Source organism: Apis cerana, linkage group LG12 (genome assembly GCF_029169275.1).
Source record: "Apis cerana isolate GH-2021 linkage group LG12, AcerK_1.0, whole genome shotgun sequence".
NCBI lineage: Eukaryota > Metazoa > Arthropoda > Insecta > Hymenoptera > Apidae > Apis > Apis cerana.
The window spans coordinates 1,773,462-1,792,215 of NC_083863.1; the positions used below are offsets into that span (position 1 = coordinate 1,773,462).

The following is an 18,754-nucleotide window of genomic DNA, read 5'->3' on the forward strand; positions in this document are numbered from 1 at the left end:
GAATTAAAAAAATTATGAAAGGAACAATCAAAGTTTTATTGAACGAATGAAAAAGAACGGAATTATTTATGGGAAATAATTAAAATACGATATTAATTATAAATTTTTCTGTTATAATTTTATTAAATCATAGAATTATCAATTTCGTTCTTATATATCAACAAATTTAAAAAATGGAACATTAATTACAATTTTACATATATTAAAATCATTATTAATTTATTACTTATCTATTATAAATATTGCTACAATTGCTTTTCTATTATTAAATATATATAATTTTGTGTAATAATTATCTATATTTGGAAATAATTTAATTTTAAATCGTTTTCCAAACAAATTTGTTCTCCAGTTGATTCAAATAATTTTACTTTATTATTATTTAATCGATAATTAAAATGATCGAATAAAAAAAATATAATAAATGTAATTTATTAATTTCCAATTACTTTCATTTAACAATCACGAAACGGTATACGCACAATCTCGAAGACTAAAATTGATCGAGCAATTAACTCGAAAAATAGTTAACCACAAACCCACTATAAACTTCCATCTCGCTGACAAGGCAAAACAAAAAACAAGAAGCCATGAAATACGACGTCACGGTTTGGTTCGGACGTACGAGGTCAAGATTTCTCATTCATCTTCGACCATTCGTCTTCCTGAACGACCACGTGTTCTCACATTTCATTATCAATTTCGATTCGACTATGCAACGCTTTCGATGAACGAGAAAGAGTTGAACGACTATTGAAGAATAGGAACAAAATAAAATTCTATTTTGCCTGTTCGTTTTAAACGATGAACAAGAATTTTTGTCTAGTGATGTGTAAATTCGAATCAGCAAATTTTTTAAAATGTCGAAAATCATTTAAAAACTATTATTTTTATTGATTTCTTTTATGAATTTTTATCGAACAATATTTTTCCTTTTAGCATGTTATATTTGTTTCTATGCGAATGTAAAATAATTTTGGTGAATCGTGAAATTCGAATTAGATTTAAAATTATATATCTCACAAATATTTTTAATTTGCTTGTTTATATTGTAAATATCATTTTGCAGATTTATTTTAAAAATAATAAATAATAAATTTTGTGATAAAAAGAAAAAATATAATAAAAATGAGAATTAAAAAAAGAAAAGCAAAAAACTTAAAACTTTATGATACATAAAATGTTAATTTTTCGGAAATTATCTTTTGCATGTAAAATTTGAAAGATTAAAAAAACAAATATTTTTCACTATTAAAATTTTGATTTTTTCATTCCACGCTAGTGTAGAATATATCGATAAATCCATCGTTTCGATTCATTTATTTAGCTTAGAATTTCTTAAAAATTAGAAAAGACATGAAATAATTAAATTATTGTGCTTTCAACGTGAAATCTTTATCTATACGAATTATTGCAATAAATCTTTTTTAGAATACATAGAATAATTCTTCGAAAATGTTATTCCGCGAATAAATTATTCATTTTCGTTATGGTAAAGTGAATAGTAGCTAAATAAATCAGCAATTAATAAAATAAATAATTTATAAAAAACTAATAGTATTAAAATTAAATTTAAATAAAATAACAATTTATTATCGATTCATGAATGGAATAATAATTTTCTTTCATATTTTATTTTTCTTATTTTTTTAACAATTTTTTCAATAAAAGGACAATAAAGAAGAAAAATTGATAATCAATTTTTCATAATTCTTAATTAACAAGCAACGAAAATTAAAAAGTATGTTCAAATTATTCAAAAATTCTTCAAATCATTCGATTGTTCGTTAAATAGGTCATTTATCCTAGGTCACAGTACAATACAAATTGACGAAACGATTTTCAATCAACGATTACCATAGATGCGATTTACAATCATTACGGACGTTGATTCGTGCCGATTATCGTAGATTTTGATTTTCGATAGAACACGCGTCGATAGAATTAAACGGTGAAATTAACGCTATGGAGGTGCAATTTTAATATCATTCGACAGGTGTTGACAATGTATTCCAAATAGAAACGGGTGTTTGCACGTTTCCATGTTTATTTGAACGCGTTATATTATGTTAAACCGACACGGAAATATGGTGATTCATTTTTCATTATTGGGGAAAGAGCATCGCAAACAGAAACAACATTTGGCAATTTGATTGTTATCAATCACTGTTTTCGATTTAACGTGGTTAACGTTTTTATACGATAGCTCTTGAAATGAATTGAACATTCGAATTTTGTTTTTTTCATTTTCAGACGTTATGTTTGAATAAGAGAAAGTCTATATTTAACAATTTTTTGTAAGCATACAGATTGTTTATAAATTCTGTATTGAATTTTTCATATGTTTATAGAAAATATCGTTTAAATAATGTTTTATATTGTTTTTAATACATTTTTATTGTAAAACAATTATTTTGATAGTGCACAACAATTTATAACAATTTATTTAATGAATAAAAAATCAACAGATATATTCCATTTTTATACTTTTCATATTTTTAATATTTTTAATATTTTTTTAATATTTTTATGCGTATAAAATTTTACATTTTAACATATTAATCTAAAAATAAAATTGTTACATTACGAATATCAATTTCCAAAAAAATTTGATTTTATAAAAAACATTTGATAGGTATTATGATATAAATAAGTTTTCAATTTATTATTCCTGTTATATTCATAAAAAAAACAATAACTTAAAATATAAATTAATTTCATTACTTCTATATACTATATACTTACAAATACATTACGTATTCTATCAAATACCTTAATATTTATATATTTTTATCATAATCCATAATAATTTTATTTAATTATACTTCGTATTATAATATATTATACGAATGAACGTTCGAATTTACCGCTTGGTCTAAAGTTAACAGTAAAGCTCAAACATTATTGGCTAGCCAATGGCGTGTCGCTATTACTAATAGTTTTCATTTTCGCCACAAGGCGCCGCTAACGTTGCACGGCGAACACGCAGCAGCGGCGCGCACAGCGCCGCGCATCGACGGAATAGAGCGAGACCGGACGTGAGAGAGAACGAGGCAGACTCGTTCGCGTTCCGCCGAGGTGGTGCAGTTTTCCAGTGTCGCGTAGAGTGTAGTGTTTTTCTTCCTTTCCCCCGTTTCCGAGCATCGAGTGTTGTGTGCGTCACGGTGAGGCAAAGCAGACCTATCCCCCATGATTAAGGAGTGCATTTAGGTAATTAAGAAATTTCTCATACGGCCGCGCCCCATTAAAATGCGATCCTCGTCCCTTCGGGACGCCTCGCAACGAGGAGCGACTACGGTGCGCCACCATAGCGCACACGCCGTGCCGGTGTTATTACCGTCGGTTCGTCTCTTCGAAATTATTCCGAGAATTACGTGCTAGACGCCCTCGTGAAGAGTGTTTTCGTGAATAACCACGCGAACGTTATCTGGTAGATCGTGTGTGTAGCGAAATCGTACGCAAGGTGTGCACGGAAGTAAAAAAGCACGGTGCCGCCGGGAGGGAGACAATTTGCAGCGTGGTGTGACGCCGCGTCAATGTCGATTCGTGTTGTTCGTAAACGGTCGATCGGAGACTCGTGAGCAAACGGAGTTCGGATATATGACTCTCCCTTGCCCTTCGTGGTGCGCGCGGGCAACGTGTGCTACGTAGATACAAAAATAATGGTGCGCTCTCTACTACTCTTATCGTCGAACGGTCGCGAAACAGTGGCAGTGAAGCAGTGTTTTCGTCGGTTAACGCGTGTATCTCGCTTGTTATATCTCTTCTTGTTATTTTGACTACGATAATATACGCGAAATGTAAAGATGAACAGCATGAAAGATAGGAAGTTGGTACTGGCAAATCGAACGATCGGTTCTTTTCCCCCCCCTACTCCCGATATTAACGAAAGAGGGAGAGAAGGAGAGATATAAAGCGAGATACGTAGAGAATGAATGACTGTGTGTGAGTGTGTAAGAGAGACAGACAGTTCTAGGCTTCCGATTGGTTTTCTCTCGTGACTGTACCGCTTCTGGTCGTCGACTTGTATCTGCGTACCTTTTTCCACGCACACGATGCGCGCCACATATATATGGTGTTCGTTGAATTACAATATAATCGACAATCAGATGATTTTTTACAAAAAAATATATGAACTATAGAATACAATTTTTTTAGAATATAAGATTTTTTGCATAATTTCGGAAAAAAATGATATTAAATATGAAAGTATCTCCGATTGATTGTAATTTATATTAATATTATAATATAAAAATTTAAACTTCGTGAATAATATAAATGAATTAGATATGATGTACAATAAGTGTAAAATAACTTTGAAATTATCTTTATTTTCCATTTACTTCGTATCATATTTGTTTTTTTATAAAAAAATTACATTTATCACGCGAAATGCTTTACTGAAAATGAAAACGATTAAAATTAGATTAGTATCGATATATTTTTATAAATTTGATATCTATAGATTTCTATTTGTAAGATTCGGATTACAGTAATTGTTTATATGAAATATATAATATGTATCGGATAATAAAAAATATTTTTAAAAAATTTAAAAAGATATGATATGATATATAAAATTAATTCATATAAATTATTATGACAAGCAAAATATTTATTATTTCTAATAATATTTTGAATAATTTTTGTTGAATATTTTTTATAAATTATTTATTACTAAAAATTATTTCTTTGTATTATTTTATAAAACGAATTATTAAAATTATATTGTAAACATATCTAATATTATTTATATCATAATCACGTAATATTTAAAATTATTTTCAAAAAGTAGAAAAGCTTTTTTTTAAATCATCTCTTTGCCGATAAATTACAATTATCGGACACCCTCTATATCACCGCGTGTTGTCTCTCCGAAACAATACTGCTTTTTGCTCCACGCTTTTGATCCTGAAAGTGAAGGATACTACTAATATCCATAGATATCTTTAAATGTATTTTTCCAATAGATAATTTAACTATTATCTATTTGTATTTTTATATTAGAACTTGAACATGTTTTCATTTAACGCTTAATTGAATTTTTCATTTTAATTATATATCGCGTTGATTTATACATTCTCTTTATTCATTTTTTAATTAGTCATATTTAATTTTTGTGCGCGATAAAAAAAATATGAAAGTTCATGAAAGGAATGTCACGTACGAATGTGTAATACAAAATCGTAATAAGCTACATTTTTTTATGGATTATGGTTTATCTTCCAAGTTTATAGTGCACAAATAAGTAGTTCAACGGAAAACTATCACGGCGTAAAACTCGTTGGGCGTTGCATTTATGGAAAAGCCGGTTCGCGCGTTATATAAAGACTCCTGGTTCATTTATAGTGCGAATGAACTATTGGTGAAAGAGAGAATTTTTCATTCGAATCAATGATAAACTGGCGGGAGGTCCGTTTCTTTTCATCACCTTAAAATATTCGAACTGTTCAACGTGAATCACGTTTTCAATTGAATTTTATAAACGATCAAAATTTCCTCATCGATAATATTTGATAAGAATATAAAAATATTAATTTTGAGTGTAAAAAGTTTCCGGCTAAAAAAATATTTCTGAAATAATAAACGTTTAGTTGTATAACATAATCATAAAGTAACTGAAACCAATTCATAGAATGACTAAAGTTAAATTGGAGTTTTAATTAAATTTTAGATTTTGATGATTATATTAGTTTAGCTTTCGATTTAAAAATACTTTTAAATTCAAAATCACAATTAAATCATTATTTATTAATTTGAAAAAGGAAAATTTTAATTTGAAAAATAATATATATCACATGTTTCAAGTCTCGCATATTTAATTTTATAACCGCCATCGTCGTTTTCAAACAGACTCGAGTAGTGGGGAACAGACGCGTAGATTGACAAATCGTGGCGATTCCGCGCACCGGATCCGTACGAATTATGGATAGATAGTGTGATTGCTCGAAATTAGCCGTGGTGAATCGTCCGTGAACATTACGCAATGTCTGGTGCAACGACCTGCGCGTGTTACATTGGAAAAACGACGCTTTTACGAGTAAAGCGGGAAGAGCTAGGCAAGAATCGCGCGTTCGTTAATATTGAAACTACTATATCCATTAATTTGACGAAATGTTTGAAAAAAATCAATGAATCTGCTCTATGTTTAATTTAAAATAAAAATTATAATCTAATAAACAATCCAATATTTATTTTTAAAAAATAAATTTGATATCGCTATAATATTATGATCGAAAGAATCGGAGTATTGCTTTTGAAGTTCTAGTGAAAGAATGAAGCTAGAAAGAACATATTCTTCATAAATATAAATCAAAATCAATTTTTCTAATTCTTTAATTAAAAAGTAGCAAAAATATTTCTAGATATATAATATAGGCTATATATTGTGATCAGTAAAATTATTTTTATCGGTTTTGTATGTTATATATATTTAGTCACATGTTGAATATCATAATAGGAATATGTAACTTTTATATTTAAAACAATAGTTGACTATAAAGCGAAAAGTCTGAAAATCGTCATTTTGACGGATTTAATAATATTAATGTTACGTTACATACACGTATACATATAACGGAACGCAGATTGCACTAAATTCCACAGTCCAATTGCATTGCGGACAGCAGCAGAGCGAAACGGTCACAGTCGCCCAGTGTACAGACGCGTGGCCGATTAGAAAGACAGTGAAGGCTAAATATAGTGCGTTCGCGTTAACAGATCTTTTCAATTTGTGATTCAGATATATACATATTCTGCGATGCGTCGACATCGTTGTTGCGGTAATTAGCAATGTATCTCGAATTTAGGGCCGACGATACCGTCGTAGCTTACATGATTTCGATAGACACTACCCGTCGGATGAAAGTTGAATCACGAATATATTTTGATTAATCGAAATTTCATTTTGAAACGGTTGGCAGGTCAACAAAACATGGTATTTATGACAAAAATGCGAAACCGGTCGTCGCATAATCATGGATTATTTAAATTTATATCGTAAATGTGTATTTATTTAATTTTTAGTTTCGTCATTTATTTTTTTCTTTTTTTTTTGTCTCTTGTTAATTATGATTATTAAATTATTTATAAAAAATTTAAATGTGCAGAGAGGAAAAGAGAATGTACATAATATGCAAAAATATACAATAAAATAAACTAAATGAAATTATTAAATACAGTGAATAATATAAATATGATAATGAACAATAATTATAAACTAAATTCTCGCGATTATTCTTACGTGCACAAGTGACTGTGAAAAAACAGAATATTTATTACTTTATTTTAAACCTTTATTTATTCATAGTAAATCTCTTCACTTGAAATTTAAAACAGTGTTTTAATATTTAAATATAAATATTTGATTCATCATATCTTAGATTTAAATTTTGAATTTATTTAAAATTTATATTTATTTAATTTTTGTGATAAATAAGAGAAAAATTGCAGATTAGTGATATATTACTATTTTTTTTTTGAATTTATATTAATGAATTGTTAATTAAAAGTAATTTAAATATCATTTTCGGTTAACATCATATAACATATATATAACATATATCATATCAATTTCCATCAATATGTCATTGTTGATGTTGATAAAACTCGTATAATCTATTATATTTTAACAGATCTACCAGAATTTCGTTTATGCAAACTGTAATTACGATCTTAACGAGCAAAAATACATATCTTCGATTCACGTTATATGTTTTTACCAACATTGTGGCGCCAGTGCCATCTATCAATGACACAAAAAGTTCAGTAAATTAAAAATAATCTTAGCGTTTCATATCTCATATACTGTTATACTGTACATCAATACTATTATATTGTCCATGTTTGTTCGAATCACTTAATATTTTGTTATTGATCAATCATTGATCATTATTGGAATTAAACAATGAACATACAATGAATATCACAAAATACGTTATTATATATATATTATTATAACAATTTATAATTACTATTAAAAATACATTAAATATTTGAAAGTTATATATAAAAACTACTAATTCATATAAATTTTAATGTTAAAAATAATTGTAATTATGAAACATATTTTCTTTTAATGCGTGAATATAATGCATTGATAATTTTTAATCATATATTCTATTGTTTATTTTAAAAACATGAAAATGATTTATATCTTCATTTGATGCGTGAAATTTTATTAGAGACAAATACGATATAAAGGAAATAATTTTTTTATCTTTATACATTCAATGTTTTATAAACTTATAAAGAACGCAATTTTGCAATAATTACTCGATTACTTTTTATATAACGTTTAATAAACGTCACAAGCATTTATAAATTTTATTAAAAAACGTTCAAACTTTGAAATTTTGAAAATAATAATAAAAACAATTGCCATCAATAAAAAATTTTCAAGATCATAATATTTATTCTCTTGAACTAAACTGTTTTTAAAATTGATTATTTAATTACAAAAGTTATTAAAACAGTTATATTTTGAATATTTGTTTGATAAAAAATCTTAATTAAAATCTATCAAATTAAAAATGCATAATTTGAAATCACATTTTCATAATTTTATACAAATAAATAGAAAACTAAAAATAACAATAAATTTTTCTGTGTCGATAATTCAAAAATTGCAAATCTTGAATCGCGTATTATTGTTATAGAAAAAGAGAAATGTATATTAGAAGAATCATCGAAACGCCACCCATTTCATTAACCAACCTTCTCTGCTATTCTGCGGATAGAACACGCGTTCAAATGGAAAACCGATTTCATTCAAAAGATCGACCGTTGAAGTAGTCCTGTATAACCGACGCAAAAGTGGACCATGGGTCAATATTACGTGCGCGCAACTAATATCGCGTAACGTGTACGTCGCGTTATTGCGCGAAAATCCCCAGTAGCCGTTAGAAGCAAAAAAGAAAAAAAAGGGAAAAAAGATGCAGAATACCGTTGACGATCGATATATTGGGTCGACGATGCGGAAAAAGGCCGAGATATACATATATACATAAAAATATTTGAATGCTTATTAATATTAAAACAATAAAAATATAATAAATTTCGAAAATAATTTTATAACTGTTGTATATATAATATATATCCTAAGCATTCTATTATAAAGACTGTAATATTATTGAGTATGGTCCGAAATAAGTAAAAGATTAAATAATTATGAGACGATAGTATAACGTTAATAGAGTTCTATTATAAAATTCTATGACGTAAATTCTATAAAAATTAATTCACAGTATGAAGCAATTTCTTAGATTATTAGAATATAGAATCAAAGATGGGTCAACGTATAAATATAAATATAATAAATAGAAATAAATAATAATAAATGTTTATACATTTATAAAAAACTTAAATACAAAGTCTATGTAGCATGCATATGATATGACAAAAAAACAGAAGATATTCAAATTTGTATTACGTATTATAATATTCATAAAAATTTTATTTTGCATGATTATTTGCAATCTAATTATTGCATATTTTATATATATAGATATATATGAAATTATTGCATACTTATTTCATATATATCTATATCTACTAATCTAAAATAATAATAATATTTAATATCTAAAATAATAATAATAATAATATTAATAAATAATAATACATTCGAATATTTTTATCACTCTTATGTTATTTTACTTTATTCTTACTTTATTCTTTTTAACAAATATTATCCAATTCACTTCAAATTTCATTTTACATTATCTTTGAAAATTAAGTTTAACACGCATATTTTTATTATTCAACATTTTATAAGCGTTCGAATACTTTCGTGTACATGTGTACATAACTGTGATTCTCGACTCGATACGATCGCGTGCAACGACTAGTATCTCTTTGTTCGAGCAAAGTGTTTTCGCTACGTATGTACACGACACGCAGAAATCAAACGTGCCAAGCTAAAAGCGCGTTCGCAATGGACAGAGCAAGAAACCTGTCTGACGCACTTTTAGCAATGCGCGCGCGGCTCACGACGCGCAGTGGTGGGGGCCATTGAACCAGGAGCGTAGCATTGAACGAAGGAACTCCTTTCCATTTACTGGAGAACGAAAGATCGTTTGTGTACGAAGCATGATTTCTATGTGTATTGGATGCTCCATTAGAAAGGGAATGAGGGGTCATCCCGTTTGTCCAGTTTCATATAAAGCCGAAAATGATTTGCAACCGTTGACAGATTGCTTCGATTTTATTTCTTTTTTAAAACTGTTTATATTTGCAACAAAGTTTTGTTAATTTTTATTGTTGTGGATAATTTTTATACAATTTTAAAGTTCGAATTCGATTGGGTTTGAAATTTTTAATGAATCTTTGAAAATTTTTATTACATATAATTATTTTGCTTTATTACGAATTTGTTGCAATATTAATATATAGAAAAAATATTGTTTGAATAAATTATTTATGAATAAATTTTTAATTGAATAATAATTTATCCATCTGTAGTAATATGCAGATAACGATTAAAGCAATATGCTTGATACATATTAATGGTTAGTGATAAATCGTGAATAGGTGAATCAATAAAATACGTCTTTTAATAATAAATGATGATTATACTAAGTCTTTCAGAATTTATATATCGAAAATAGATATGAGATTTTGATTGAATTTAAATTGTTATTCAATAGTTTCTCGATAATTGATTTACAAGTACTGCAATGAAATAATTAAAGTATGAATAATGGGAAAAATTTACTATTGAAAATTTGTATTATTCAATAACAATGGTCGATTATATTAATGAAATAAATATTAATTATAAAATAATTTCTTATTTTATATAAGAAAATATTTTATTTAAAAAAAATTATAATATATATAATATTTTATATTTTATTAAATATTTATTCAAATATTTTCTTTATTATTATAAATAACTTTATATTCATTATATTATATTTTTTTAAATATATATATAATAAAAACTGGTCATTTTATATACTATAATTTATAATTTTATAATTAAATTGTCACAGTGCATGATGATTTAAATGGCATAAAATTTAAATTACTGAAATGTGTTCAATTTTTTCTCGTAAATAAAATACAATAACATTGGAATATTATTATATTCTAATATTAAAAATCTCTGAAAATCGAAAACTTTATAATTCATGATTTTAAGATGAGAATAAATTTTACGTTAGAATCGGTCATTGGAATTCTGTCGTAAACATTGGAATTAACAACCAGGATTAGATTATCGTTACAGCAATTTGTCAGAAAGGAAATCTTCATTTAGCATGCAGGAAAACGTTCAGGTATTTCCATGGTCGTAAATGAAGAGAGAAACATGAATGCTTTATTCCTTAAATCGCAATAAAATTTTTATATACCTATTCGTATCTTCTATTGATAAATTACAATCTAAATTCTTTTATTCGATATTAGAATCAGCATTTAAAATGAACTTTTATAATATTCTTTGAATAATATAAATAATATAAGAATTTAGAAATTTTTATTTGGAATAAAGCAATTCAAAAAAGTGAACAGAGTTTCACTTTATTATTATATAAGCAATTATACACTTATTCATTTTTTTTAAATTATAATAAAATATAATTATAAATAGTAATTTTCTTTATATATATATATATATATATTTATATAAAAATGATTATATGCAAATAAACACAATTTCCATTTTTAGTATATTTGTTTAATATTAATAAATTATTTAAAATTTCTGTTTAAATTTCTGTTAAAAGTGTTATATTCATATATCCATTTTAATTATTTTTATTTAGAACAATATTGTCAAAAATAATAATAACAGAATAAAATTTAATAATATTCATGGATATATTTTGATCTTTTCAATTTTCTATTTTATATTATTTTCTTGAATTTAAAAAAATTGTATTGAAGTTAAAGAAAGTTTTATAAATTTCATGTTTTTAGTTTGAAAATAATTTGTCTGCTCCATATAATGCTAATTTTCCATATATGAAGTTATTATTCTTCTTTTTTCATGTTTGTTACTCAAATTTTTATAAAATTTAAGTTTTTATATGTAATATATAATTTTCTACTTTTTCTTTGTATATAAAGATTACATCTTTCCTTAATCCAATCTTTTTAATCTTTATTTTATTCTAAAACAGTAAAAGTAGATATACCATACCTACGATATTTCTATCGATATATATTATATTTCTTCTTATACGATTTCTTTTTCTTGAACCAATCTACCGTGTAAATGGTGAATTAGATGTATTTATATTTTAAAATTCTTATATTACAAATAAACATTATATTACAAAACATTTTCTTTATAGAGATTTAAATTTAATTTAAAATTAAATAAAAAATATATTTATTTATAGAAGTATGTTTTGCAGTTAAAGAAAAGAAATTAATTGTTGTTATATTCTTTCGATTATGGTGTTAATTGTTCGATATTTCGCTGAATGTATGTTCAATATATATCGAAATTGGATTCGATATATCGAGTCCTTCGGAAATTGCTAGTTCCTTTCTCTATGTCATGATTGCTGTTCATTTGATTTAACCGATATTAAATTCATTTAATTTTTGCTACTAGTAATTATAGTTTATTTTAAAGAATGGAAAATAATTTATTTTATATTTTAAATTAATGCTATTATTATAAAATAATATTATATTTAGAAAACTAAATTTTTTTTAAGATTATAAATAAATTGAAATATTAAGATTTTACATATGCATTAAATAAATAATTAAAATGATACGAATATAAGAAAAAAAGATTTAATTTTATAAGAAAAATGTTCTAATAAAATGACAAATATTTAAATTAATAAAATATAAATTATACATACATTAAAATAAATTAAAATTGTTTTGACTATAAAAATTGAAAAAGAAGTAAATAATTTTATCCAACACAAATTGCAAAATTATTTATTTATTATTTCTCTTTTATTTATTATTTATTATTTCTTATTTTTAATTATTTATAATTAAAAATAAAAGATAGTACTAAGAAATTAACATTATCTGATTTATCGATTTATTTACATCGTCGATTGGATGAATTTCTTTCAGTTCAGCTTCTTCTTAGAAAATATTTAAATTACTTTCTGGAATAGAATATCTAACATTTTCCTCCTTGTTTTATTCCTACATCAGATATAATCATTATAGATCTTCAATTTCAGTTTTTTTTATGATTTTATATTTGTTGTAATTTCTAAAAATATTTAAATAATTTAAAAAAAATTAAAATAAAAACATATGCAATATATGTTTATTTTATATAATATAGTTACATATATCTAACAATTTTTAAAAATAATTAATTCCATTCGTAGTTCTCCGTTCATAATTTTAATTTGTAATGAAATTCTACTTGCGTATATTTGTGGTCATCATATTAATAATTATTAATATCATTAAGAGGCGTTTATACGATAAGTCGACTTGAAATGACAAGATTATAATAGTATTTATATTATATAGAAAAAAATATTAAATAAAATTATTCAAATATCTTGAAAATATTGGTATTAAAAAATATTTTGGATAAAAACTGTAAGATAAATGTAAAATATTTTTTTGATATTTAAAAATCAATTTTCTTTTTTAAATAAATTATTTTTTTAGATACATGAATCGATTTAACTAATCTTGTAAAAATTATAAAATCAATTAAAATATTTTATATTTTAACTTTAATAATAATATTAAAACTTAATGAAATTATAAATAATGTTATTATTAAGATTATATCTAAATTATGAGAGACAAAAAATACTTGTTTATTCATATTTCGTTATTTTATATCAAAAAATCTCTTTAAATTATTGAATTTTTATCTAAAATATTTTTTAAATAATAACATTAATATTTTCCAAGATATTTGAATGAACCCATTTAAATTCGATATTTCGGCCATTCTTTATAATTCTCATTTAACAAATGACAATAGAAATAATGAAAAACAGACGATAAAAAATTTATTTTTAAATAAATAAATTAAATAGAAATATATACAAAAACTAATGTTTATTAATTTATATAAATGATTGACTTATGATTATTTATTTTGCCATTCTTGATCTTTCGAATCAAATATTCAATGATAATGTGTATAAATAAAGAAGTTATACACATATAATATGCAATATCATTGAACTTATTTATATGTTAAGAATGAAATTCAATTAAAAAAAAAATACTATTTAATAAATTTCTGATTTATAAATCTTTTTCCACTTCATATATTTCGATTAAATATTTTACGATATTATTAATTTTATAACATCCATAAATTTAAACAAAATAAGATATATATATATATAATTACATAAATTTCATATTTATAATTCACAAAATAGAATAAAATATTAATATAAAAACTTTTATATTTTCAATTTATGATTCTAAATTAAAAAATATTTTTATTGTGGTAAATTGAAAAACGTTTTTAAATGATTATTCTTCATTACAATCATTGTAATAAAAGTATAATATATATCTTCAAATGTCTCATTTTATGTAATATTACATTTACATTTAATATTATATTTAATATTAGTCGATTAACTCATATATAGAGAGAAAAAAATTAAAATATGCAAAAATTGTTTTAAAATAATATCTGAGTAATGAAATAATTTTTACTAATCTCATTCTTCTTTTTTTTTTTTTTTTTTGAAATACTATTAATTTATCTATATTAACTTATCTATATTTATCTATCATATGTAATAAATTAATAGAAATGTCGATTATTTATCTTCAAAGTAATTGAAAAACTTCGAATGATCATTTAAAAATAATTAAATTTATCGATACGTGAAAGAATTAAAGATTAAACAATTTTCAAATACAGATTACAATTTATTATGTAAAAAAATATTTATATAATAAAACATCGCTATATACATTATAATATTGTGTTCGATAAATCATTTGAATCATTAAACTTCGAATATTCAATCATTTATTTATAATGATTGAATAATTAATCTTCTATATAATGTATATAGTAATCTAACTATATATTTCAATAATGAACATTTGGATAATTGTTTCTTTAAATAAACAAACTTCGGATAAGTGAATTCTTATTGCACATTATTCTTATTACATATTATTCGTTTATTGCACACCTCGAATAACCTATAAATTTCAATTACATGCTTAAATGCTTTGAAAAGATGTAATTATATTCAAGGAGAAACACGCACATAACCTTTGTGTTAGAAAAACTTGCGTCTTAAAGAAAAATCAACCATTACGCATGCGCGTTCCCAATAGAAGATCGCCCAGTCTTAAACCTATACAAAGAACGGTTAAAAGTGGATCGAAACAAATTAGATCGAACAGTAAAGACGTGTTGTGTACATTTTCATGTTCACGTTTGACGACACTTTCGCACTTTTATGTATTTATCATACCTGAAAACGAAGCCCCTGAAAGCATTACTTCATTTTCATTACGGAACTATATTTCGTAACTGCGAATCCCTTTACCTGCACTTTATTAGCATTTTATCGTTGGATATTTTCGCGTGCGCTTCTCGTAACCTTCTAATTCGATGGCCAACGTGGGCGGTCTAAGCAGTCTTAGGAGGAAAATAAATTAGGATTTTTGTTTCACACATATTCGCGTGTACATACGATTATTCTTTCAAGTAATAACTCGTGAATCGCGATGCATGTGTGATAGATGTATCAATATGATATTCATTAAATAATCATTGACGCAATATCTATTTTATGTTTGATCTATATTTATTCTATGTCTCTCATTGTTCAATTTGTCGTTCAATTTGTGTGAATGGTATTGTTGGTTTCTATATTTCTATATCCTAGCTATCATTTCGATAGAAGAAAAAGCGAAATAGGATCGCAAAATTATATTGTTAGTTGCAAGAAGTAATAAGTTTCTATATTTTTAGAAAAGCATTCAATATTAACTTAGAAAACATTTATTGTAATTTTGTCAATTGTTTTTGAAAATAACGATGAAATTTGAAACAGAAATATCAATAAAAAAAGAACATGGGATTTAATTAATTAAATAACATATAATAATAATTTTATGTTTTTATTTTATTCTAAAAACCTGAAGACCTTTTTGCATTCAACAGTACAATTGTAATTTACGATTTCGAAACTCACGAAAACCATAAAAATAAATTCTTTTTTGCATTTTATGATTCGTGAATCACTATTGTGCAATATATGCGTCTGACTATAAGATAGGATAAGAAAGAAGTTAGAAATAGGTCGATATTTGATTTTCAGATTTATGAAACTCGAATTTGAAATTTTGTAAGATTTCAAAATTATTGGAACTTTTAAAATTCAGAATTATTATTTTTTCTTCTTCTTTTCCAAAGATTATTTATTTTCTTAAAAATTAAAATTTTAAAGAATTTTGATTTTTCAAATTTTTTTCGGACTCAATCAGCCAATAGTAGATGATTTTAAATATTCTTTTAAAAAATGCGAAAAATTTAAAAATTTTTATAAAAGTTTTTTTTTTATTTTAAAAGTTTTGAAATTCTTCAAATTTAAATTCGTAATCGGTAAATGATAATTGTTAAGCTTAATTTAATTTTTATGAAAATTCTTCTTTTATTTTTTATTTTAATTTCGAGAGTTTCGAATTATAAAAATTTTATACTTCGAAAGATCTCGAGTAATTTTATAATATTTCTAATAAGAAAGGAATATAGGACTACTTAGCTAACTGAGAGAATAACACGCGACAGTATATAGAGCAGCAGTTGATTAATCAGCGCACAGTTGACTAGCACATGGCACCATAAATAATTTTATTTCATCAGTTTCATACTTCGGTGATTTATTACGGATAGAGATGAACGATATTTTGAGAACGAAGTTGAATTAAGGATGAATCGAAGGTGAAATTGATTAATGCGGTACAAATGGATGCGAATATTTGGAGTAGAGATCATTTAAATAGATATTTTTTTAATGCACAGAATATATCTATGAAAAATGTTTAAGCTCGATTTGTACATTTTTATAAACGAATTTAAAAGAAAGTAAATATCGTAATTCCTGAAATAAAACGTTAAGATTTATTCTCTTAAGAATATAGATTATTTTACAAATGATTTTAAACAAAAATTAGAAAAATATTGAATCATAAAAAGTTATGAACTTTTATCACTCGCAACAGGAATAGTATGAATGTAAACAAACGGAATAACAATACAGATCAACAGCAGCAAGACTTAATGGAATATTGGAAAAACGAGCTAAATAGTTTTCTATATATTATCTGTGTTCATATTCCAAGTAATGATAGAAATAAAATTCAAAGTTTTCGATCAATATAAGAAAATTCTATATTCTTTAGGCCAATGGTACTTTTCTTTTTCCATTCGTTCCTTGTCTCAAGATTCTTCTATCAACTTAAGAGTCTTCTATTCATCTTTTTGATATATCACAGTTCTGAAACTGTCGAAGCTAACACATGCATCCGACCGTGAGATATTCATGAGTCAGACGCAATATCCAATTTCTTGTTCAAACTTGTCCAATGAATGCCATCATTTGTTTCCGTGTTCACATTCGGTTATCACAGGTCCGATTGAAAGAAAGATCGATCAGAATCGAAATAATGATTTTGAAACTCGCAAAAATCGCTATAATTCCTCTCTTTCACAACGAGTCAGAGTTTCACGTGGTGATCGATCCACGCGCAATATCCAATCTCGTAGCACCGTTTCTTATTCAGTCCAATGTGTAAACGAGAGATTCGTTGGTTGACCAAGGATGTACGAAATTGAAATTGCGAATTGAAATTTTGGAATCCTTTCACAAGTGTTCGATTTTTTCTCTCTCTCTTTCTCACACGTGAATTCGTGAATTCATTGATTCACAGAAATAAAGTTCGAATTCTTGAGAAAATTTCTCGATACGATATTTACTGAGCTAAACTTCGATCGATATGCTCGTCCTTTTCGAGAAATTACAATTCTCAACTCGAAGCTAACACGTGCGACGTATGCATCTGATCGTAAAGTTATATTCATACGATGTCTAATTTCGTAACATTGTTCTTTTTTCAATCTATTGCGTATAAGCAATACGTTTGACAGCGTGGATGTATTTATACCTTCTAATCTTATTATATTTAATAATGTCTTTCGAGATCTTGTAATCTTATTAATTTATTAAGTTACAAGCAATCGAACGTTAGATAAAGCGAAGAAAGAAACGCGATGACGATGTAACGGAGAGAGAGAGGGGGGAGAGAGTGAGAGAGAGAGAGAGAGAGAGAGAGAGAGAGAGAGAGAGAGAGAGAAAGAGAGAGAGAGGGGGGAGAGAGTGAGAGAGAGAGAGAAGTTTCTCTATCTCGTTCTATCTAATGTGTATTTAAATTACCTATAACTTAAATAAGCCAGGATCGGCATTTTTGTTTGTTTTGAATTCTAAAATCTACCCTTCAAAAGTGTTCCACGAATATATCGATACTTTGTGTATTATGTTATAAACCATAAGATATTTATCCAATGCTGTATATAATTTCGTAAACATTCCTTCCAATTCATGCGAATATTATCATTTTGTTTCCATCGGGTGACTCGATTTGAAGAAAGTCGAAAAGAAAGATCAGAAAACGAGAAATCTAAATCTCGTATAGAAAATTGATGTTTTCCACTGATTCAGATATAACAAAGTTAATCGATCACATTTTTCTTGAAAAATGATTCACTCAGTGAGAATTTCTTTATTATCCAAATTTTATCTAAGTTTTTTAATCC

General features: G+C 25.5%; 1 protein-coding gene across 15 annotated transcripts in view; it reads left to right on the forward strand.

Annotated features, from left to right (window-relative positions):
• LOC108002506 (poly(rC)-binding protein 3) overlaps window positions 1-18,754 on the forward strand; it is a 441,044-nt gene that overhangs the window by 300,088 nt on the left and 122,202 nt on the right. For 3 of the 15 annotated variants that reach the window (XM_028669098.2, XM_017064233.3, XM_017064258.3), the window contains exon 1: window positions 2,993-3,210. The exons of 7 other annotated variants lie outside the window; for them this stretch is intronic. The gene's annotated coding sequence lies outside the window, so the exon portion shown is untranslated. Of the gene's footprint in view, window positions 1-2,990; window positions 3,666-18,754 lie in introns of those variants that run through there. 5 more of the 15 variants (XR_009832245.1, XM_028669095.2, XM_062083269.1 and 2 more) reach the window with 3 other exon arrangements.